This window comes from Bubalus kerabau, chromosome 6, assembly GCF_029407905.1.
Source record: "Bubalus kerabau isolate K-KA32 ecotype Philippines breed swamp buffalo chromosome 6, PCC_UOA_SB_1v2, whole genome shotgun sequence".
NCBI lineage: Eukaryota > Metazoa > Chordata > Mammalia > Artiodactyla > Bovidae > Bubalus > Bubalus kerabau.
Window position 1 is genome coordinate 1,144,954 of NC_073629.1, and position 23,386 is coordinate 1,168,339.

Below are 23,386 nucleotides of genomic sequence, written 5' to 3' on the forward strand. Positions count from 1 at the left end.
GCAGATGCTCAGGCACGTTGGCTGGATGAATGAAAGGTGAGCAGGAAAGAAGATGCCAGGAGTCGTCCGCGGCGAGAATGGAGGAGGAGAATGGGACTGTGCGGAGCCTACGGGAAGAATCCGAAAGTATAAGTGCATTGCAGAGAGAATGGCAAAGGCGACGTCCTAACAGCTGGAACTGGGACGGAGGAACGGGATTCAGGGAAGGCCCGAGGAGGGACCACAAAGGTTTACGGGCCGAGAGGGTAGGGGCGAGACAAAGAGCAGCAGCTGAGGCCGACCGTGGGAAGAAATGGAAGAGTGGCCGGGAGGGAGGGCAAGCGCGAAAGGAAGGGGTGTGAGGGATGGGAAGCGGCGGCGCCGGGGCGGGCAGGGGCGGCGGCGCGCGGAGCCGGGCGGGGCCGTGCGGGGCGCGGGGGATTCGGAGGGCCCGCGGGCGGAGGGGCTCGGCACGGCGGAGAAGGGGCGGGCGGCGCTCGCGCCGCAAAGTTACTCGGTCTGTGTTCTGGCCGGGTACGCGTGCTGGCGGCCCGGCGGCGGGAGGAGCGAAGCGGGGCTCCGCGGGGTGAAACCCGAAACCTCCGGTCCCCGAGCGCGGCCGGGAGGAAGGAAGCTGCTGCCGCGGCGGCGACGGAGGCGGGGAGGCGGCTCGGGCCGACCCGGCCCTGAGCTGCCGCGGCGGCGGCCTCTGGGTGAGTACCCGCCGGGGCGCGGGCGGGAAGTGGGGCGCTGGCAGGGATGGAGCGGGGCCGAGTTCTTTGTGCCGTGCGGGAGGGCGCGGGGGTGCAGGCCAGACGGGGTCTCCGCGCCCCCTTCCCCCACGCCTCCCCGCCCCCACGGCGCTTTTTTTTTTTTTTTTTTTTTTTTTATCTCCGCGCCCCTTGGAGGTAGGGAGTTATCTTCCTCGCGCACGCCGCTTTGCTTCGAGGACCCGGGGCTCTTTGTGGGAAGATCTTGAAGGCGCGCCCCTCTCCTGCGGCCAGGGGCTTCTGAGAGGCCCTTCCCACTAGCCCGCCTGGCTTCTGCCTCGCTGCCGGAAGCCCCTTTCTCAGACCCCCGGAAAGGGAGGACAGCGGTGCGACCCCGTGCCCCCTGGGCCGACGGGATTGAAGGTCCCCCCCGGGACAGGTGTGCGGGGCGAAGCGGCCTCGACCCTTAGCCGAAATCCGTGAGGACCAGGTGAGCTGCATCCTCGGTCGGGGCTCTGGGCGCTGTCTCCCGAGCTGGACGGAAGGTGCGCCCAGAAGTCGCCCGGCCCACCTGGGCGCCGCCGGGTAGGCGTCTCTGCTCTTCAGGTCTGCCCACGGAGATTCGGTTAGTTTGGGGGTACTTGGCCCGCCTTCTGGGCCAGAGCTTAGCCCTGGTCCAAACCTTTTGACAAAGGCATGTGGGATAAGAATGTCTACTGAATAACTGATGTTCTGAGGTCTGCTCTCGTAACCACACAGCGGTGCGTTATCAGTTTATCGCACATCTTTGAGACTGTTGTTTTTTTTTTTTTTTATTGTACCTTTCATCCGTTTGTCAGTGCTTTCAAGAGCCCTGAAAGCACCTCCTCCCTGTGAATGTGGTGTGGTTTTGGAGGGAAATGACTTTGGTTCCTTGATGTTGAGATATGTGTTTGAGGGGAGGCTCGAGGTGGTGGTGGTGGTGGAGTGAGCATCACTGTGCCCCCTCCCCATCCAGCCAACAGTGACTCAGCCCAGCGTCTTTTCCACCTGTGACCTGGACCCAGAAATGAGCTTTGGAGAGCTGCTGCATCGAAAAATATTAGATGGCTTTCCCTCATAATCCCTCGTGGCTACTGAGATGGGTGAGGAAAGGCATTTCCCAGGCCACCAGCAGAGAGAGATGGTGGGAAGTACCTCAGATCGCACAACTCTCTTTAACTGGAATTCAGCCACCCATTTCAGTCACTTCTTCCACAGTGCCTCTCTTTTCCTGTCTTAGACTACACTCGTTTTATACTTCTAAGATGCTTCCAAGCACTGTAATACACACTTTTAAATTTCATTCATGTAACAGCCCTCTGAAGTGTTATTCACAGCTTTTACAGGTGGGGAAACTGAGACTCAAGAAAAGTACTCTGCTCAGCAAGTAAGGAGCCAAGATTGTACTCAGGTCTTTTGACTTAGCAGTACTTTTCACATGGGCTCCAACACAGGTGGGTCCTTGAACTCAGGATTTTCCTTGCCCTACAACTCCACCACCTTGATGGGAAGAATAGGAACTTTTCACAAGGAGGCCTGCTTGGCATTTAGAAACTAAGTCCAAACCTCAAGTAGTCAAATCATTTTCTTTATGTTGCAGCCCTGTGCAGGGGGAGTCAGAAATGAGGCCTGGCCATGTGTTTAGAGGGTTGGAGTTGTTGCTTGGGTTCTGTGAAAGACAGAATGGGGTGAACTGGAGCTGATCTAAATGCCACCCAAAGGAGGTACAGTTCTGTGATGTAAACTCTGCTGGGACTAGTCAGTAAGCCTGAGTGCAGAATGGCTATGTGGGGGCTGTGTGTAGAACATACCTTCTGTAAAGAGATAGCAGGTGTGACAAGGTTCTAGCACTTTGCTTAATCTGAAATGGGGGAGGCGGGGGGTGGAAAGTTGCAAATTTTTAAGGAAGAAGCTCCATGTTTTTAAAATTGGCAACTAATTCAAAACAGTTTTCAAAATATGCTGGGCAACCAAATCATGTGTGTAGGTTCGTTGTAGCCTGCAGACTGCCAGCTTGCAACCTTAGGAAGTACTTGCTGTCATTCTGAGAAGCAATAAAGCATAACTGGAGGGCAGAAGTGATGTTTTCTTGCTGTTTTTCTTTGAGATCAACAAACATCAACAAAGTTGGAGGTAGTGCTACCTGGAATTTGGAGTAAGGATTGACTTTATGACTCAATACTTCATTCATTCAGCCAGTACTAGTACTGATCTCCTCTGTGATTCTAGTCCTGCACCAAGAGAATACTTTCAACTAGTTTTTGTTAGCCAGTTTAACAAATCTGGAAATAGAGGTGAATATGAATGCATAATATATAGTTTATTGATATTATATTATAAAACATGATAAAGTACTATTTGCATTTCCAACTTTAGGACCAATCTTAGTATTTTGGATATGCCTTTAAAAATACATAAATGGGGATCATATATAATTATATGCTCCATGACTTAATTTTTTGACTTAATAATCAGACTTGGTTGTCTTCTAATGCCAATAACATAGATATACTTCATTCTTTTTAATGGCTACATAGTATTTTATAGTATAGATTCACCAGAATTCATTTAAACATTTTCCTATTGAGGGGCTTTGAGATTTTTTTTCCAGCTTCATCTATTATCAATGCTATAGTAAACATATTGAATGGTTTGCCTTGGAAATGAACAGAGATCATTCTGTCCTATGCGATATTGTTCTTTACAGCATCGGACTTTACTTCTATCACCAGTCACATCCACAACTGGGCGTTGTTTTGCTTTGGCTGTGTCTCTTTACTTTCTGGAGTTATTTCTCCACTCTTCTCCAGTAGCATATTGGGCACCTACTGACCTGGGGAGTTCATCTTTCAGCGTCATATCTTTTTGCCTTTTCATACTATTCATGGAGTTCTCAAGGCAAGAATACTGAACTGGTTTGCCATTTCAGTCCCTTCTCCAGTGGACCACATTTTGGTCTTCATGACCCAGATCTTCACATTACTAAAAGATCTTTGGGACCCAGATAACCACAATGGCATGATCACTCACCTAGCACCAGAAATCCTGGAATGCAAAGTCAAGTGGGCCTAAGGAAGCATCACTAGGAACAAAGATAGTGGAATTCTGGTAGAGCTATTTCAGATCCTAAAAGATGATGGTATGAAAGTGCTGTACTTAATATGACAGCAAAATTGGAAAACTCAGCAGTGGCCACAGGACTGCAAAAGGTCAGTTTTCATTCCAATCCCAAAGAAAGGCAATGCCAAAGAATGCTCAAACTATAGCACAGTTGCACTCATCTCACACGCTAGCAAAGTAATGCTCATAATTCTCCAAGCCAGACTTCAACAGTATGTGAACCATGAACTTCCAGATGTTCAAGCTGGATTTAGAAAAGGCAGAGGAACCAGAGGTCAAATTGCCAACATCTGTTGGATCATAGAAAAAGCAAGAGAGTTCCAGAAAAGCATCTACTTCTGCTTTATTGACTATGCAAAAGCCTTTGACTGTGTGGGTCACGACAAACTGTGGAAAATTCTAAAAGAGATGAGAATACCAGACCACCCGACCTGCCTCCTGAGAAACCTGTATGCAGGTCAAGAAGCAACAGTTAGGACTGGACATGGAACAACAGACTGGTTCCAAATCAGGAAAGGAGTACATCAAGGCTGTATATTGTCACCCTGCTTATTTAACTTCTATGCAGAATACATCATGTGAAATGCTGGGTTGGATGAAGCACAAGCTGGAGTCAAGATGGCCAGAAGAAATATCAATAACCTCAGATATGCAGATGACACCACCCTTATGGCAGAAAGTGAAGAGGAACTCAAAAGCCTCTTGATGAAAGTGAAAGTGGAGAGTGAAAAAGTTGGTTTAAAGCTCAACATTCAGAAAACAAAGATCATGGCATCCGGTCCCATCACTTCATGGGAGATAGATGGGGAAACAGTGGAAACAATGTCAGACTTTATTTTTCTGGGCTCCAAAATCACTACAGATGGTGACTGCAGCCATGAAATTAAAAGACACTTACTCCTTGGAAGGAAAGTTATGACCAACCTAGACAGCATATTCAAAAGCAGAGACATTGCTTTGCCAACAAAGTTTTGTGTAGTCAAGGCTATGGTTTTTCCTGTGGTCATGTATGGATGTGAGAGTTGGACTCTGAAGAAGGCTGAGTGCCCAAGAATTGATGTTTTTGAACTGTGGTGTTGGAGAAGACTCTTGAGAGTCCCTTGGACTGCAAGGACATCCAACCAGTCCATTCTGAAGGAGCTCAGCCCTGGGATTTCTTTGGAAGGAATGATGCTAAAGCTGAAACTCCAGTACTTTGGCCGCCTCATGCGAAGAGTTGACTCATTGGAAAAGACTCTGATGCTGGGAGGGATTGGGGGCAGGAGGAGAAGGCGACAACAGAGGATGAGATGGCTGGATGGCATCACTGACTCGAAGGACGTGAGTCTGAGTGAACTCCGGGAGTTGGTGATGGACAGGGAGGCCTGGTGTGCTGTGATTCATGGGATCACAAAGAGTCGGACACAACTGAGCGACTGATCTGATCTGATCTGATCTGTTGGATCATGGGAAAAGCAAGAGAGTTCCAGAAAAACATCTATTTCTGCTTTATTGACTATGCCAATGCCTTTGACTATGTGGATCACAATAAACTGTGGAAAATTCTCAAAGAGATGGGAATATCAGACCCCCTGACCTGCCTCTTGAGAAACCTGTATGCAGGTCAGGAAGCAACAGTTAGAACTGGACATGGAACAACAGACTGGTTCCAAATTGGGAAAGGAGTACGTCAAGGCTGTATATTGTCACCTGCTTATTTAACTTATATGCAGAGTACATCATGAGAAATGCTGGGCTGGAGGAAGCACAAGCTGGAATCAAGATTGCCAAGAGAAATATCAAAAACCTCAGATATGCAGATGACACCACCCTTATGGCAGAAAGTGAAGAAGAACTAAAGAGCCTCTTGATGAAAGTAAAAGAGGAGAGTGAAAAAGTTGGCTTAAAGCTCAACATTCAGAAAACTAAGATCATGGCATCCGGTCCCATCACTTTGTGGCAAATAGATGGGGAAACAGTGGAAACAATGTCAGACTTTATTTTTCTGGGCTCCAAAATCACTGCAGATGGTGATTGCAGCCATACCTGTGGTGGATTCATTTTGATATTTGGCAAAACTAATACAATTTTGTAAAGTTTAAAAATTAAAAAAAATTTTTTTAAAGGAAAAAAAAAAAAAAAGAAAAGACACTTACTCCTTGGAAGGAAAGTTATGACCAACCTAGACAGCATATTGAAAAGCAGAGACATTACTTTGTCGACAAAGGTCTGTCTAGTCAAGGCTGTGGTTTTTCCAGTGGTCATGTATGTATGTGAGAGTTGGATTATAAAGAAAGGTGAGCGCCGAAGAATTGGTGCTTTTGAACTATGGTGTTGGAGAAAACTCTTCAGTCCCTTCGACTGCAAGGAGATCCAACCAGTCCATCCTAAAGGAAATCAGTCCTGAATATTCATTGGAAGGACTGCTGCTGAAGCTGAAACCCCAATACTTTGGCCACCTGATGCGAAGAGCTGACTCATTTGAAAACCCTGATTCTGGGAAGGATTGAGGGCAGGAGGAGAAGGGGACGACAGAGGATGAGATCATTGGATGGCGTCATCGACTCAATGGACATAGGTTTGGGTGAACTCTGGGAGTTGGTGATGGACAGGGAGGCCTGGTGTGCTGCAGTTCATGGGGTCACAAAGAGTCAGACACAACTGAGAGACTGAACTGAACTGGAATGAGGATAATGAGTAAAACAAATAATAAAGGGTAAAACCAAGTAGCATAGTAATCATTAGTTATCTTGTGACAGAAGTAATCAACTCAGCCTTATTCTCAACATAGCTTCTGTCTATTGTCTTCTTGGAGCATGTATGTAAATTTGTTTATGGAGGGAGTTTTATTTTTCTTGATCTGTTCGTTTACTGTACGTAGGAACGAGTAGAATGAACCCAATTACTCCTATAGAACAGGCTTTCTTAACTTCAGCACCACTGACATATTAGGCTGGATAATTCTTTGTTGGGGGCGAGCAAGAGGCTTTCCCAGTGCATTATGGGATGTTTAGCAGCATCCTTGGCCTTAGATGCCAGTAGCATCCCCTGAGATGTGACAACCAAAGACGTTTCCAGAAATTGCCCAATATCTCTTGAAGTGGAAGTGGAGGCAAAATCAGCCCTCCTTGAGAACCACTCTTGTAAAATATGGGGGTAGTAACTGAGTTTGATTATTATCTAATTAGACATTTTCAGACCCTCCCAGCCATCCTGATTCTATCTTTAGCTTTAAAAGATGAGATTTGCTCTTTGAGGGAAGGGGTTGTGGCCTGGAATATCAGTTCCCCTCACCACAGATGTAGGTAAATTAAAATTGCATGGTTTTCAGCCAGCTGGTCACCTGGGTGCCTGAGAGCCCAACTCAGCTGGAGCTGAGCCTTAGTGGTCGCCAAGCAGTGGAGCTCTTGGCTGAGCTTTCATGCTGAGCTGTCAGCCCTGAGCCCCCAGAGGAGTAGACGTGTTTCCATTTCTCAGTCTTTCTCAACAGACTTTCTCTCCTCTCTTTTATTCACTTAGTGGTCAAATGAAACCTCTTTGGTTTTAATTAAAATTTGAATGGGAAAAGGAGAATTGAGTTTTCTTTTCATGTCCTAAGTAGCTTTCTTAAACATTTTTTAAGTTTATCTCCTGACAGTCACTCCACTAGCTGCTTTCACACATGTTACTTCATATATTCTCCTTGGTAATCATATGAAGTTGGTTAATTCCACTGTTTTGATCTTTTTGGAGAAACTGAGGCTCAGAGAGTTAGGAGATAGCATGTAGTCACATGAAATTCAAACCGAGGTTTAGTTAAGATTCTGAAAAACATGTTCTTTCTATTGAATATCAGATCAAAATGGATATTACTATGAGTTGGGGAGACATAAAATCCCACATTCAAAGTACTGTTGGGAATTCAAAGGGGAAACTGAGGAGGAATTTATAATCCATCTGCAAGGGAAAGCATACTCACCTAAAATAAAAAATTTTTGCTAAGACAGGCATGTCTGAAAAGATAATATTAAAGAACTAGATGTAAAGGGTGATCAGGGTCATTGTGAGGATGGGATGTTCCAGAAAGGCTTCTTGAGACTTTTGCAGCTAAGGTAGATGTAAGCACCTTCAGATGTTATTCGTATAAATGTCAGCAAGGACTTATGATAGTGATCACCAAGCTCTGCCAGGCTGTGTGGATCCACCTGTGCTTTTGGTACCACTTCAGTTGGAAAAAAGAAAATGCTTAATTGCAGAGAGCTCATGTGAATCAATAACAGTGTAAAAGATGAATTCAAATTTTATTGACCACAATAGCATATTTATTGTGAAGAATTTACTATTGAAGAATAATAGTTCACATATGTGTGCAACATCCTTTATTTGGTCTACAGACAGTAACGGCCACCCAGAGTATGGGAATGCATGACTTAGATAATGTGTGATAGGATAGTGTATAGAGGAAATAAAAATAAGAGGGAAGCAAGGTAACCAAGAAATAATCTCTGCCTTGCTATGCAGATCTGTGCAAATATCATCTGCAAATATAGCTATAGTCTCTTCAAGAAATTCATGTTTTTTAGATTTAGGCTTTTGGAAAATTCTGATATAAGTCGTTCAGTATGTAACATTTATCTGCACTTTTCTATTTGTCTTTCTGGTGGCATAAAATCCAATAGTACTTGACAATCTTTTTTAAAAATTCAGCAGTTTCCCTTTTATCATTTAAAAAAATATTAAAGTTAAATGGAAAGCTCTGAGCTATTTCAAGGGCCTTTGTTTTTCTTAGTCATTTGGGCCATATAAATACAATTAGCATATCACTTATCTGGCAAAGTGCTAAGAAGTAGAAAATCTACCTTCCCAAAGGTGCAGAAAGGAATGGCATCTGTCTGACAGAAGCCATAGCTGGAGAACTTTGCACTGAAGCCCTTCCTCAGTATATCAGCTTCTACTTTACATAGACCTTTAATAAGCTTGACAAGAAGAGCTACAGGTGAATATTCTCTGTATAGGGAAAAGGGCAGCCAAAGTTTGAATAAATTACAGAGAAAATTTCAAAAGGAAACAGAATATGCAAGGCACACTTGGTACTGAGTTGACCAAAAAGTTCATTCTAGGGGACTTCCCTGGTGGTCCAGTCATTAAGAATCCATCTTGCAACGAAGGGTCACAAATTGGAACCATGGTCGGGAACTAAGAACCCTCATGGCAGCTAAGCCCTCGTGCCACAAGTAGAGAATCTGTGTGCCACAGCGAAGACCCCATGTGCCAAAACTAAGACCCGACTCAGCCAAATAAGTTTGTTGCTGTTCAGTTGTTCAGTCTTGTGACTTTTTGTGACCCCATGGACTGCAGCACGCCAGGCTTCCTTGTCCTTTACCGTCTCCCAAAGTTTGCTCAGACTCATGTCCATTGAATTGACAATGCCATCCAACCATCTCCTCCATCACCCTCTTCTGCCCTCAGTCTTTCACAGCATCAGGGTCTTTTTCAAAGAGGTGGATCTTTGTATCAGGTGGCCAAAGTATTGGAGCTTCAGCTTCAGCATCAGTCCTTCCAATGAATATTCAGGACTGATTTCCTTTAAGATTGACTGGTTTGATTTCCTTGAAGTCCAAGACTGTTAAGAGTCTTCTCCTTCTCCGACACCACAGTTCGAAAGCATCAAGTCTTTGGTGCTCAGCCTTCTTTATGGTCCAACTCTCACATCCAGACATGACTACTGGAGAAACCATAGCTTTGGCTGTATGGATCTTTGTTGGCAGAGTGATGTCTCTGCTTTTTAATATGCTGTATAGGTTTATCATAGCTTTTCTTCCAAGGAGCAAGCAGCTTTTAATATCATGGCTACAGTCACCATCCGCAGTAATTTTTAGAGCCCCCCAAAATAAAGTCTGTCATTGTCTCCGTTGTTTCTCCATCTATTTGCCATGAAGTGATGAGACTGGATGCCATGATCTTAGTTTTCTGAATGTTGAGTTTTAAGCCAACTTTCTCACTCTCTTCTTTCACTTTCATCAAGAGGCTTTTTAGTTCTTCTTTACTTTCTGCCATAAGGGTGGTGTCATCTGCATATCTGAGGCTATTGATATTTCTCTTGGCAATCTTGATTCCAGCTTGTGCTTCATCCAGTCCAGCATTTCTCATGATGTACTCTGCATATAAGTTAAATAAGCAGGGTGACAATATACAGCCTTGACATACTCCTTTCCTGATTTGAAACTAGTCTATTGTTCCATGTCCAGTTCTAACTGTTGCTTCTTGACTTGCATTCAGATTTTTCAGGAGGCAGGTCAGGTGGTCTGGTATTCCCATCTCTTGAAGAATTTTCCACAGTTTGTTGTGGTCCACACAGTCAAAGGCTTTGGCATAGTCAATAAACAGAAGTAGATGTTTTTCTGGAACTCTCTTGCTTTTTCGATGATCCAAAGGATGTTGGCAATTTGATCTCTGGTTCCTCTGCCTTTTCTAAATCCAGCTTGAACATCTAGAGGTTCACGGTTCATGTACAACCTTGATGTGCTCCTTTCCCAATTTTGAACCAGTTAATTGTTCCACGTCCTGTTGTGATTGTTGCTTCTTGACCTGCATACAGTTTTCTTAGAATGTAGATAAGGTGGTCTGGTATTCCCATGTCTTTAAACCAAATAAATAAATTGATTAAGAGAGTTTTTTGTTTTTTGTTTTAAGTTCAGGTTTTTCTATAAGATGTTTTTTAAAAAAACCTGAACAGACTTTTTGGCCTACCCAATATAAAAAGAAATCACATTGCCCTTACCCAGCTTGAGGGAATCACTGTGTTTTCAATCATGTAATAAAGACTCACAGGGATAACCCCCTAGCTGAGTAACTGGGAAGCTGAGCAGTCTTCTTTAAAATTCCTAAAGAGAGCATTCCATTAGCACTGAAATCTGAGGTCAGAATTCCATTTATCTTGGTATTTAATGACCTTGAGTCATCATGAAAATCATTATGATCTGTATACCTTATTTTCAAATACAGGAAGATGTGTGATAGATTTTCATGAATTTTGCCTAAAGGTTTGAAACAGAGGTTTGACATTTTAAGGTGATAAAACCCCACCAACTCATAAAACTCGTGTTTCTAGAATGAGGCATTTCCAAGGATCAGCTTGGGTTTTGGTGCTTTTTTGAAGGGGAAATTGTTACTGGAGGTCCTGTCTCTCTCGCTCTTTGTGTGTGTGTGTGTGTGTGTGTGTGTGTGTGTGTGTGTGTGTGTGTGTTTTAAAAAATTGAAGTAAAGCTGATTTACAATATTGTGTTAGTTTCAGGCATATAGCAAAGTGGTTCAGTTATACAGACATGTTTTGCATCTTCCCTGCAAAAAGTTGTCGAGATGCTCAGAGAAGTGGTAGTCCGTTGGTGAGAGATCAGGTGAATATGGTGAATGAGGCAAAAGTTCCTAGCCCAGTTCATTCAACTTTGGAGTGTTGGTTGTGAGACCTGCAGTCGGGCGTTGTGGGGAAGGACGGGCCCTCCCTGTGGACCAGCGCTGGCTGCAGGCGTTGCAGTTTTTGGTGCATCTCATCAATTTGCTGAACAGATGTCATGGTTTCTCTGAGATCAGAAAGTTGTAGTAGATCAGATGGGCAGCAGACCACTGAACAGTGACCATGACCTTTTTTAGGTGCAACTTTGGCTTTGGGAAGTGCTTTGGAGCTTCTTAGTTCAATCACTGAGCTGGTTGTTGTATACAATCCACTTTTCATCGCACATCACAATCCAGTAGAGAAATGGTTCATTGTTGTGTAGAATAAGAGAAGACAACCCTTCAAAAATGACAGTTTTTTTGATTTGAGGTCCATGCCCCTCCTCATTTGAGGAGGGCATGGTAATCCACTCCAGTATTCTTGCCCTGGAGAATCCCATGGACAGAGGAGCCTGGCAGGCTGAAGTGCCTCGGGTCACACAGAGCTGGACATGCTTGAAGCAACTGAGCTTGCGTGTCCAGCTCATGAGACACCCACTTGTTGAGCTCTTTCACCTTTCCAATTTGCTTCGAATACTGAACAACTGTAAAAGGGTTGACACTGAGTTCTTCGGCAACTTCTCGAGTAGCCGTACGAGGATCAGCTTCGATGAGCCTCTCGGTTGTTGTCACCTTCTGATGGCTGGCCACTATGCTTCTCATCTTCAAGCCTCTTGTCTCCTTTGCAAAACTTCTTGTACCACCTCTGCACTGTACATTCATTAGCAGTTCCTGGGCCAAGTGTGTTGTTGATGTTGTGAGTTTTCTCTGCCGCTTTATGACCCATTTTGAACTCAAATAAGAAAATCCTTCAAATTTGCTTTTTGTCTAACATCAGTTCCATAGTCTAAAATAAAGATAAAATCATCAGCAACTGATAAGTCATTAGCAAAAAAAAAATTTAAAAGATAAATGCACATTAAAATGATGTGACTATTATTTAGAATGTATTTCAGTATCAAAAGATACATTTTAACAATGCAAAAACCGCAATTACTTTTGCATTAAACTGATAGTACACCACATCAAGTCAGGGATCTGTTGACAGGAAAAAGAGGAGGATGGTTCTTGACTGGATAATGAATAGCGTTTGCTACATCTGCAAAGATAATTCTCTAAAGGCAATATAACGGCTTGTGTGCAAAGATGTCCAGTGTTCCACTGTTAATTCACACTTTCATTTATCACATATATCAGGCACCTGTCATTTGCCAGGTGCTGTTCTAGGTGCTGACCCCAAAATGTACAGACCCAAGATTTCTTACTGTCTTGGAGCATACAGTCTGGTGTGAGAGAAAGACATTAACAAGATAAGTAAATAAGTACATACTCGTGCAGTAAGGAGGAAAAGTAAAGAAAGGGAATGGGGCCATAAAATGTTAGAGAGGGATATGAAATGTTAGGTTGTGTGGATTGGGAAGGTTTTGCAGAAAAGGTGACTTGAAGACTGAAAGGAAGTGAGAGAGCAACCTACAATGATACCTTGGATAAAGGCATTCCAGACATAGGAAGCAGCAAGTGCAAAGGCCCTGAGGTGGACACATGCTTGATATGTTTGATAAATAGTAATGGCAGTTAAAAAGTAATTTTTATTATGAAATTGGACCAGTAGTGGAGAGCCAGATCATGCAGGGCCTATTCTAAGTGATAGGGGAATACTTTGGGGGTTTTGAATAAGCAGTGACTTGTTCATGTGTTTTGACTTCTATTTTAACAGGCTTACTCTGGTTGCTGTGTTGAGGATGGGGACAATGGTGGATGCAGATGCTTTCTCTTTAGTGAGAAAGCGATTTTATTAATGCAGAGAAGACATAACCTGGACCAGAGTGATGGTAGCAGAGATAGAAAGACATAGTTGAATACTGGATACATTCCAAAAGTAGATCCATTAGCCAGTAGATTTGCTAATGGATCAGGCAGGAGATGTGAGAGAAAGTGAGGAGTCAGGAGTGACTTCAGAGTTTAGGGTCTGAGCAACTGGAAGGATGAGGATACCACAACATGAGTTGAAGAGACATGGAAAGAGCAGATTTGAGAGGCAAAGGATTTGAAGTCTGATTTTGGACATGTTAGGCTCGTGGTACCTGTGCCATCCAAGTAGAGATATTGAGTAACCAGTCAGGAACTCCAGGGAGTGGTATTGGCTTCTCTCTGCCTGAGCACCAGCTCCTGACCAGACCCTTGGTCCGTTTGCCCTGGAAATCACCACGGGAACATCTGGCAGCAGCATCAGGTCAACTTGGACCAAGCTTGAGCAGGTCTGACCTGATCTGACCCAGCTATGCCTTTGGGGTTTGCTGGGGTCCCAGCTCCAGGCAGGCTGGCCTTGGCCAGCGTCTGTGGAGGCTTTCCTGAGCCTGCCCTGGGAAAGCTGGCATTTTTTCTCTTCTGCCACCTGGGGAAGTAGTGTGGTCCAGGCTGGGTGTCCAGCTCAGAAAGCTATTTCTGTATTGAGGTCTTGCTTGACCTTCAGTCTGCTAAGGCCTCCCCAGAGAGCTGTTGTCAACCCGCCACTGCTTTCTGTCTCCTAAAGCGCTTTTCTGTTGTCTTCATCATGACTTCAGCTGGTTGGTTGTGGATTTTCTGGGAGGCTGAAGTGAACCCTCCCCATCTGTGTTGGCCAGCAAACACAGGGATGACGGATGCCACTTTCAGTGTTGCTGGGGGAGGCTTGGGAGGGAGGCCAGTGGCCCTTTGAAAAAATTCGACAGTCCATGGCTCAGAGTCCAGCTTGGCTTAGTACTGAATGTTCTCCTCATTCTCTAACACGCATAACAAAAACTGCACCAGAGGAATTTGATGAACAAAAAGTGAGTTTTGCTTTACCATGTGATCTGGGGACAGTGCAACATGATGAATTATTTTACTCAGTGATTTTACCTTGGAAGTCACTGCTGGACTAGTTCCTAGTGAGGAATAATATGGTGCAGACATAGCTGTTTCCTCCTCTACTGCAGGAGGAGTTTACTCTATATACTGTCTGAAGTTCTTTTCTTTTTCATCAGTGGTTGAGACACCATGAAAATAGCTGACTTCCCTCATTTCATGACTCTCAATCCCATGGGGAGAGAAGTTAAAAAGAAGATACCCTGGTATATTTTTTCCAACTTTTTTATTGCTGTAAAATAAATATACCTAACATAAAATTATCTTCTGTGCCATTTTTAAGTGTACAGTTCAGTAGTATTGGGGGGCTTCCCTGGTGGCTCAGAGGGTAAAGCATCTGCCTGCAATGCAGGAAACCGGGGTTTGATCCCTGGGTCGGGAAGATCCCCTAGAGGAGGAAATGGCTACCCACGCCAGTATTCTTGCCTGGAGAATCCCAAAGATGGAAGAGCCTGGTAGGCTACAGTCCACGGGGTCGCAAAGAGTCGGATACGACTGAGTGGCTTCACTTTTCACTTTCTTTCAGTAGTATTTAGTACATTTATATGGTATAGTCCGTCACCATCTATCTCCAGAACTCTTCTCACCTTGCAAAACTAAACCCATTAAACAACTCTCCTGTCTCCCTCTTACCAGCCCCTGGCAACCACCATTCTACTTTGCATCTCTATGATTTTGACTACTCTTAAGTACCTCATACAAGTAGAATCATACAATATTTGTCTTTTTGTGGCTGGTTTATTTCACTTAGCATAATGTCCTCAAAGTTCATCCATGTCGTAGCATATGTCAAAGTTTCTCTCCTTTTAAAGGCTGAATAATGTTCTTTTATGTGGATATACCATATTATGCTTAGCATTTCACAGTCAGTGGACACTTGGATTTCTTTCACATTTTAGCTACCATGAATAATGCTGCTATGAACCATGGTGTACAAATATCTCTGTTTGTGTATGTATTTGGGGCTGCAGTGCATGCTCTGTGCAGGCTTTCTCTAGTTGTGGTCTGTGGGCTGCTCCTGGTGGTAGCTTCTCTTGTCACAGAGCGCGGGCTTAGGGCTCATGGGCTTAGTTGCCCCACGGCATGTGGGATCTTCCCAAACCAGGGATCAAACCCATGTCCCCTGCATTGGCAGGCAGATTCTTAACTACTGGACCACCAGGGGAGTCCCCCTTTCAGCTATTTGGGGTATATATCCAGAAGCAGAATTGCTGGATCATATGGTAATTCTATGTTTAATTTTTTGAGAAATTGCTGTACTGTTTTCCACAGTAGCTGTACCATTTTACATTCCCGTCAACAGTCTACAAGGGTTCCAGATTCTCCACACCCTCACCAGCACTTACTATTTTCTGGGTTTTGTTTGGACGGTAGCCATTCTAATGAGTGTGAGGTGATACCTCATAGTTTTGCTTTGCTTTTCCTAGGGATCAGTGAAGTTGAGCATCTTTTCATGTGCTTATTGGCTAGTCATGTATCTTTTTTGGATATGGAGACTTTTGTTGTTGAATTTCAAGAGTTCTAAATATATGCTGAATATTAATTTATAGTCTTATATATGATTTGCAAATATTTTCTCTCAATCTGTGTGTTGCTCTGTCCCTGGTATCTTTTGATATACAAATTTTTAAAAGTTTCATAAAGTTCAGTTTGTCAATTTTTTCTCTTGTGCTTGTACCTTTGGCATCATATCCAAGAAATCATTGCCAAATTCAAAGTTGTGACTTGGTATATTTTTGTATCTCTTTAAAGCCTCACCCCCCTCCATATTTATTTGTTTATTTCTCTCTTTCAATCAAGTTATTAGACCAATAGATCAGTAACACATTTTAGCATTCATAAGTCTTTATTAATTCATTCTGCAAGCAGGAGAGCATTCCAGCTAGAGGCAGAAGCCAGAGCAAATTGGAAATGGCAGCATGTAAGCATAGCTGGCTGGAGCAGAACTCACAAAGGGGTTGGTGGGTGAAAAGACTGGAATTTAGATGAGGCCACACCATGTGGAATCTTACCTGCTGTGGTGAGTAGATAAATTGAAAGTAGTCTCATAGCCATAGGACCAACTTGGAGAGCTGTTATCAAATATTCTCTTGAACTGGGCACTTAACCTTCCTGAGCCTCAATTTCCCCACTTTATTCATTTAACAAACACTTATGTGGTGCCAAATTCTGTTTTAAGCACTCTACAAATATTAACTCATTGATTTTTGTCCATCAGCCATATGAGGTACTTATTCCTGAGCAAGGAATATTATCTCCATTTGACAGAGTGGGGAACTGATGCCCAGAGAGGTCAGATAACATGTCAAGACCATAGAGCCAGTAGGTAGTGGAGCTGGGATGTGAACCCAGGCTCTCTAGTTCAGCTCATGCTCTTAACCATATGTCATGCTGCTTCTCTGAAACAGGGAGAAGAATAATTCCTACCTCTAAAAGTTATTCCCGAGATGAAATGGTGTATGTAAAATTACATTGTCTGTTGCACATTGTTTTGCCAATACTGATTATTATTAGTTAATAATAACTAAAGAACACTTTGGAAATGGGTAAGATTCTCAAGGGCATAGAGAGAAAGGAATGGATCAAGTACTGAGCCTTGGGAAATGTTTTTGCTGAGAAACAGGAGCTTAGTTTTGGAAAGACATCTGACCGAGTTATGCCTGAGAGTTACACCTTTGTGGAGAGGGTCATGGTCAGTGAAGAGCCCTAGACTCCAAACTTTCAATCCTTACAAAGGAAATTGTTGAGGTTAGTGATGTTGTTTGATGTATATACAGAGGGTACCAAAGCCAGGTCTTTCTCACTGGCAAACCAAGAATTCAGACAAGGACCACAGGGTCACTGGGGTTCTTACTCTAGCTTCTTTTCCATCTTCTGGTACATGCTCCCAAACAGCCCAGGGTTCAGACCTGCGTTACAGGTGAAGTGGGATGTTTTGGAAGAGGAAATTACTAGGTTTGTGGTGCCCTTGTGGGGACAAGAACAAAGCACTGTGCATTGTAACAGACCCTGGGCTGGCTGGGTGGACACATCCCTCTGGGGCTGCAGGGGTCGACTCATCAACCCACCGTCTTTGGAACAACTTTCTTGTGTATGCCAGGGAAGGACAGAGGAATGCAGGGAAGGAGACCCAGGGTTCCTGGGATCTCTTTCTGGCTATCAACGAGTTGTGTGGTCTGGTTTGTGGGTGGGATGGGGGTGGGGGTTCACTGTCTAGCTCAGTTACCTTAGTGGAAGACAGGTTGTTAATTTGAATATTTTCCCCAGCTGCACCCCCTCAACTGCTCCAGTTGGTGATTGATGTGTAAAATGCTTTGAGGTGCTGAGTTGAAGATCCCCTGAAAATATGGCCAAAATACCATCACAGTGATTTCACTTGAGTTTATTTGAAGTGGTGTTTGGAAATATTTCCTCACCTGGAGGGTTGTTTATTTGAACCTATCATACACCTACCTATTGGCATTTGATTTCTTTAGATGAGGGCACGTGGCAGTCCCAGCTTTTAGGCTGCTCAGCTCTTTATAGAAACGGGAGGCCACAGAATGAGCCGCTGCCCCAGTTGCGTTTGTTTAAGAATATCAGAAGAGATATCCTAAAGGAAACGGTTTTCTCTGGAGAAGACTTTTGAAGAGGTCAGGTGTATCTTGTCATGTCCATTACCCTTGTTAGAGAGGTGCCAAGCGTCCGCCTCCTACTGACTAGCATGATCTCACAGCACTCACCTGAGCCTTGGCCTGTGGCCTGTGGCATCTCAGGCTGTCGCTTTGAGGGCCCCATTTGTAATGGGTATTTTAGGGACGAATGAGGCCTCCTTTTCCTTGTAGTGGCTTGTGGACTGGATCACGGATCTCCTGGGAGGTGAAAAGCTTACTTATGCTTCCATGTGAAGAAACTCCACGATACTAGGGTCCATGGGTCTGTGGCGTGGTCTGTGACAAGAAGAAAAGTTCTCAAGAAGGAGACTGAGGCAGGCAGAGCTGTGCCTGAGGAGTTGGCCTACCCGTGAGAAAGGGAAGGTTCCTGGTGTCAGTGTCCAGAGAGGTGGAGTCTTGATGTGCTGTATCAGATCATGGTGTATCAGAGCATCAGTCAGGATTCTTCAAGTTGCAAGTGACAGAAACCTAGTCAAATTGGCATAAGTGAAGGAGAAAATCACTGGGTCATATAACTGAGAAGAACAAGAAGATTCAGAATCGCATATTATTTCACCAGCATTTGTGAATGGACTCATTCATCGGACACGACTGAACGACTTCACTTTCACTTTTCACTTTCATGCATTGGAGAAGGAGATGGCAGCCCACTCCGGTGTTCTTGCCTGGAGAATCCCAGGGACGGGGGAGCCTGGTGGGCTGCAGTCTATGGGGTCGCACAGAGGCGGACACAACTGAAGTGATTTAGCAGCAGCATTCAGTGTTCTCCCTGCCTACCGCTCTCTCTCTCCCTTGCGTTCTCATTCTCTTACCCTTTTTTGTCTGTGGGCTGTTTCCTCGTCGTGTCCAGGATGGCCCGCTGCAGCAGTGCACAGTGGTAGGCTAGCCCGTCCCCCAGCTGTTCCAGCCAGTGTCCTAGGTCCTGTGACCGTGGCCTCAAAATATGGGAAGGTCGTTTCCCAAAGTAAAATCAGGGCGAGCACGTCACGTGGAACCACAATATGAAGTGAAGGCTCACTGTGTCCAGAGCCTGTCCTAGGCGCTTGATAAAAATAAACTCCCTTGTCCTCACAATTGTTTGGTGAGGAAGATAACGTTCTTTTAAACATTTCTTTATCTTTTTCTTCTTTTTGGCCGTGCTCAGTCTTCACTGTGGCGCATGGGCTCTTCACTGCAGTGCACGGTCTTCTCTAGTTGCGGCCTGTGGACTTCTTGTGTTGTGGAGCACAGGCTGCAGACCTCGCAGGCTTCTCTGGTTGTAGCGCATGGGCTTAATTGCCCTGCTGCATATGGGTTCTTGGTTCCCCAACCGGGGAACCCACATCCCCTGCATTGGCAGATGGATTCTTAAGCCCCTCAGAAAGATAATATTCTTTCTTACAGGAGCTGAGCTTCAAACCTAGGTAGTCTTTAGAGTCTGTACATTTAACCACCATGCCACGCAACCTCTAACAAGTACAGGGAAGCAGCAGGAAAAAAGTCCACTGTAGGTTGATGAAAATCAGAATTCTAGGTAAAAATATGAGATGGAACCAGAACATATCTGAATTTATCCAATTAAATAAGGGAAAGCGAGAGAATCCACCTTTATATTGTAGTAATTCTGTTTTCGCAATGCAAGCCATTTCTAGAATTATTTCTTGGGAATTAGCATGCAGGCTGGTCTATAAAACACAATAGATACCTGTCTCAAAATCCTATAGTGTTGCCTTGTTTATTAACCCAAAAGGTTATTGATCTCTCCCTCAAGTGACAAGATTTGGCTTTGAATGATTTGAGGTTGTTGTCAGTGATCTAACCCAGCAGACAAGCCACTGTCTCTGGGATATTCAAGAAAACCAAAGGCAGTTCCCAAAGAGGACTGACTGTGATGCTTGGAGCCATGACAGTAAAGACAAGGACATATCCAGCCTTTCTTGGTGATGTGGCTGAGTGGGCTAGCTCTCTTTTCCAGGAATAATTTCCGATATGTTTATTCAAGTTGTGTTCTAGTCACATTGTTTCTTGGAGTTGCAGCCCAAGGTGATTTATTTGCTCAGGGCAGGACATAGGGAGAGTGGGAGTCAGAAACATCTCTGTGTCTGGCAGCATCACTGGCCAGGAGAGTGGCGATGTGAGTCACTCTTGAATTTGCTTCCATTCAATATGCCCTGGCTCAACAAGAGCCCTGAGTAGGCTGGTCGCCTGCCAGGAAGCCTTCCCTGGCTGGGATATTCCCAATCCTCTGTCTTGTTAAAGTACACCCCTGGGGGATTTGCTGGGGCTTGTGCCAGAGACTAGGGTTTTGGATTTTCCTGGGTGGGCAGCTCTTTGACCACATTCCCCTTCTGCCTTCTGGGGCGAACTGGACCAGATGATCTCAAGGACAGCAGCCAACCCTGGGTTCTCTGATTCTGAGTTCACCAGTGTCCCTGCTAATAGGGCCACTGGAGAGGAACCATGTCAAACAGTACTTTTCTCCTTTTTAAAGCTTTTGGATTGGAAGCTTTAACATCCTATTTTTATTTTTTTTAGTGGCTACATTTATTATGCTAACACTCATATTTGATTTAACAATGACAAACTTTTGAAGGTTAGTCATTTATCAACAAATAATTACTGATGTACCTACTATGTGCCAGGCACTTGTCCAGGTGTTGGGAAACAGCCATAACTAAGTTCTGGCCTGAGTATAAACTAACTTGTTAGGAATATTTTTAGTACAATCATACCTTTAAGAGCTTCCATTTTGCTTAGAGTTTTAATTTCATCTTGGTTTTAAAGCTCCCAAGTTAGCTATTTTTATAAAACTTGGTGTTGATATTTAACTTTTTAAATTTAAATTTCATTTTTTTGCTGTTCTTATTTTAGATTCATCCATGTATTTACCATTTTCCATTCTAACAGTTGATTCTTATACCCTACCCCTTATTTCTGGATTCGGTTTCCTTCATGAAATGTATTTTTAAAGGGATCATTCAAATAAGGAATGATCAGTAAACACTCACTCTCTGTTTGCCTCAAAAGAATATTGTGCCCCCTCTTGAATGGTATTATAGAACCAGAAGGCAAGAGCTCTTTTCTCTAGCACTTCTGTGATTATTCCACTGTTTTCTGGCCTCTATTTTCTATTTTCTTCAAAAGAAGAGTCTGCTGTTTATCTAATTATTACTTCTTCATAGGGAAATTTGCTTTTACCATTTTCTCTGTATCTTGGTGTCATTTTTCACTGTGATGTTCCTTGATGTAAACTTTTTCTAATTTATCTTTAGAACTCAATATGCTGTTTTGTTCTAAGGACTCACGTGTTTCTTTATTCTAGAAAATGTTCAATTAAACTTCTAAATAATACATCAACCTTGAGGTAGACAGTGTCTGTTGACCCTAATGTTAGTTGGATGCTTTTGAATCAATTAACAGAAACCTAACTGAAAATAGCTTTAAAAATAATTTTACAATTTTATTACTTTGCATGATTAGAAGCCAAGGTGAATGTGACTTCAGGATTTGTTGATTAAACAATTCCGGATCAAGCCTTTCTTATTTGCCATGCTCAGCATGTGCCCAGCACCTGTAAGAATCCCAAGGTGGCTGTCACAGCTCCGCTCTCTTGGCCATTAAGAAAAGACTTCTCTTCTAGGGTCTTTGTGAGATCAAAGCAGCTTTTCCCAGATATCCACTGACTTTCAAGAAGAAAGGGAAAACAATGATAGTTTAGACCACTCAAGATCTAACTTTCAGAACCAGGGATCCGATCAACCTTCTCTGAGTCACTGGGAGGAGGACTGGACACCGAAACAAAGTCAGAGGTCTACTAGTAAGGAAAAAAAAAAAAAACTGAAGCTGGTTTCTTTTTTTTTTTTTTTTTTTTTGAAGCTGGTTTCTGGGTAGACACCCAAGAGTGTCTGCTCCCTTTCACTCTAATCTCTCCAGAGCCTGCTTCTTTTGAATATATGTTGAATCTGCTTATCCTGTTCTTCATGTGTGTTGACTTTTGTTGGATATTTTTATTTTTTTAAGCTTTTTTTGTTGCCTTCTGAGTAGTTTCCTCAGTCACCATCTTTCTCTTTAGCTGAATCTGTTGTTCAACATACTCTGAGTATTTAATTTTGGCTAGTTAAAATTCTGATTTCTAGAATTTATATTTGGTTCTTTTTCACAATTATTATTAGTTTTTCATGATGTCATATTTTTTCACTATGGTTTCTACCTCTTTTTCTTTTAAAGATTTTAATCGTGTTTATTTTATGGTCTCTTTTATATTTTTCTATTAATTCAAGTTCTTGGAATATCAGTTCCCCTGGTTTTTGTTTTGTGGATTCTCCTTCAAGGCAAATGCTATGCATTCACTTTCATTAAATGTTTATTTTGTGAGTGTGGAAATTCACTGCAGAGCCATTTTATGTCTACTTCTGCTAGAATTAATTTTTATATGAATTTATTAGCTTGCATAGTACATAAATTATAAATTTGGTACCCTCATCAGCATGGCACATGGATCAGTGTATGATTTCTCATGGAAAAAGCTTCAGTCCTCACCGAGAGCTTCAGATAAATGACTATTTTTGCCACTTTCCTTTGCTAATAAGAGGATTTTTTTCTAATCCCTTTTTCATGTAGGAACCCACTCCTTATGCAGGGTACTGGTTTCAGTTCTCTGCCTTGTGACCCAAAGTCATCCTCTGACATAAAAAGGCCTCAGCCCTAGGGGTTTTGAACTAGGTCGAAGAGGCTTGCGGCTACAGCTGTGAGAGGACAACGCTGGCTTTGAGTTTTCTCTCTGTTTTCTGTTACCTATGGATTTCCCTTCTTTTTTCAAATTTGGCTTTTTAAAAACTTCTGGATCATATTTAACCCAACATTTCCATGGATTTGGAGCAGGAAAGATGTTCACATTGCTGAGTTCATCATGTTTCCAGAAATGATTTCCATAATGAGTGAAAAACACTACACTTTGCTCAAGTAAAGTAATTATACTTATCAAGTACTTCCTGTTCATGCCCTCATTTGCCTTTTTTTATTTAAAACATTTGTGTTTTATTCATGTTTATTCTATTTTACTGAGGTATAATTGCTGTACGGTATTATGTGTTGTAGGTGTGCAAAATAGTGATTCATGATTTTTAAAGGTTACACTCCATTCATAGTTATTTTAAAATATTGGCTATATTCCCCATATTGTACAGTATATCCTTGTAGCTTGTTTTATACCAAATAGTTTGTACCTCTTAATTCCCTACCCCTTTGTATCCCTCCCCTCATTGTGTGTGTTAATTTCTCAGTCGAGTCCAGCTCTTTGCAATCCCATGGACTATAGCCCACCAGGCTCCCCTGTCCTGGAATTTTCCAGGCAAGAATATTGGAATGGGTTGCCATGCCCTCCTTCAGGGAATCTTACTGACCTAGGGATCAAACCTGGGTCTCCCACATTGCAGGTAGATTCTTTACCATTTGAGCCACAATTTGTACTTTATTGAAGAGCTTAAAAAATAGTGATGGAATCCAGGTGGGTGAACCTATGATGGTGGAAAGACAAGAGTGGAACATACCTGGGAAAGGGCACTTGTGCTGCAATCTGAGCCGTCTCCA

At 43.3% G+C, this 23,386-nt stretch overlaps 1 protein-coding gene across 5 annotated transcripts in view; it reads left to right on the top strand.

The window, feature by feature from the left end:
- Positions 1 to 440: 440 nt before the first annotated feature.
- The window catches only part of GPR161 (G protein-coupled receptor 161), a 61,352-nt gene continuing 38,406 nt past the window's right edge, over positions 441 to 23,386 (top strand). For 2 of the 5 annotated variants that reach the window (XR_008716369.1, XM_055587171.1), the window contains exon 1: positions 441 to 692. The gene's annotated coding sequence lies outside the window, so the exon portion shown is untranslated. Of the gene's footprint in view, positions 693 to 866; positions 1,180 to 23,386 lie in introns of those variants that run through there. The other 3 variants (XM_055587170.1, XM_055587168.1, XM_055587169.1) reach the window with 3 other exon arrangements.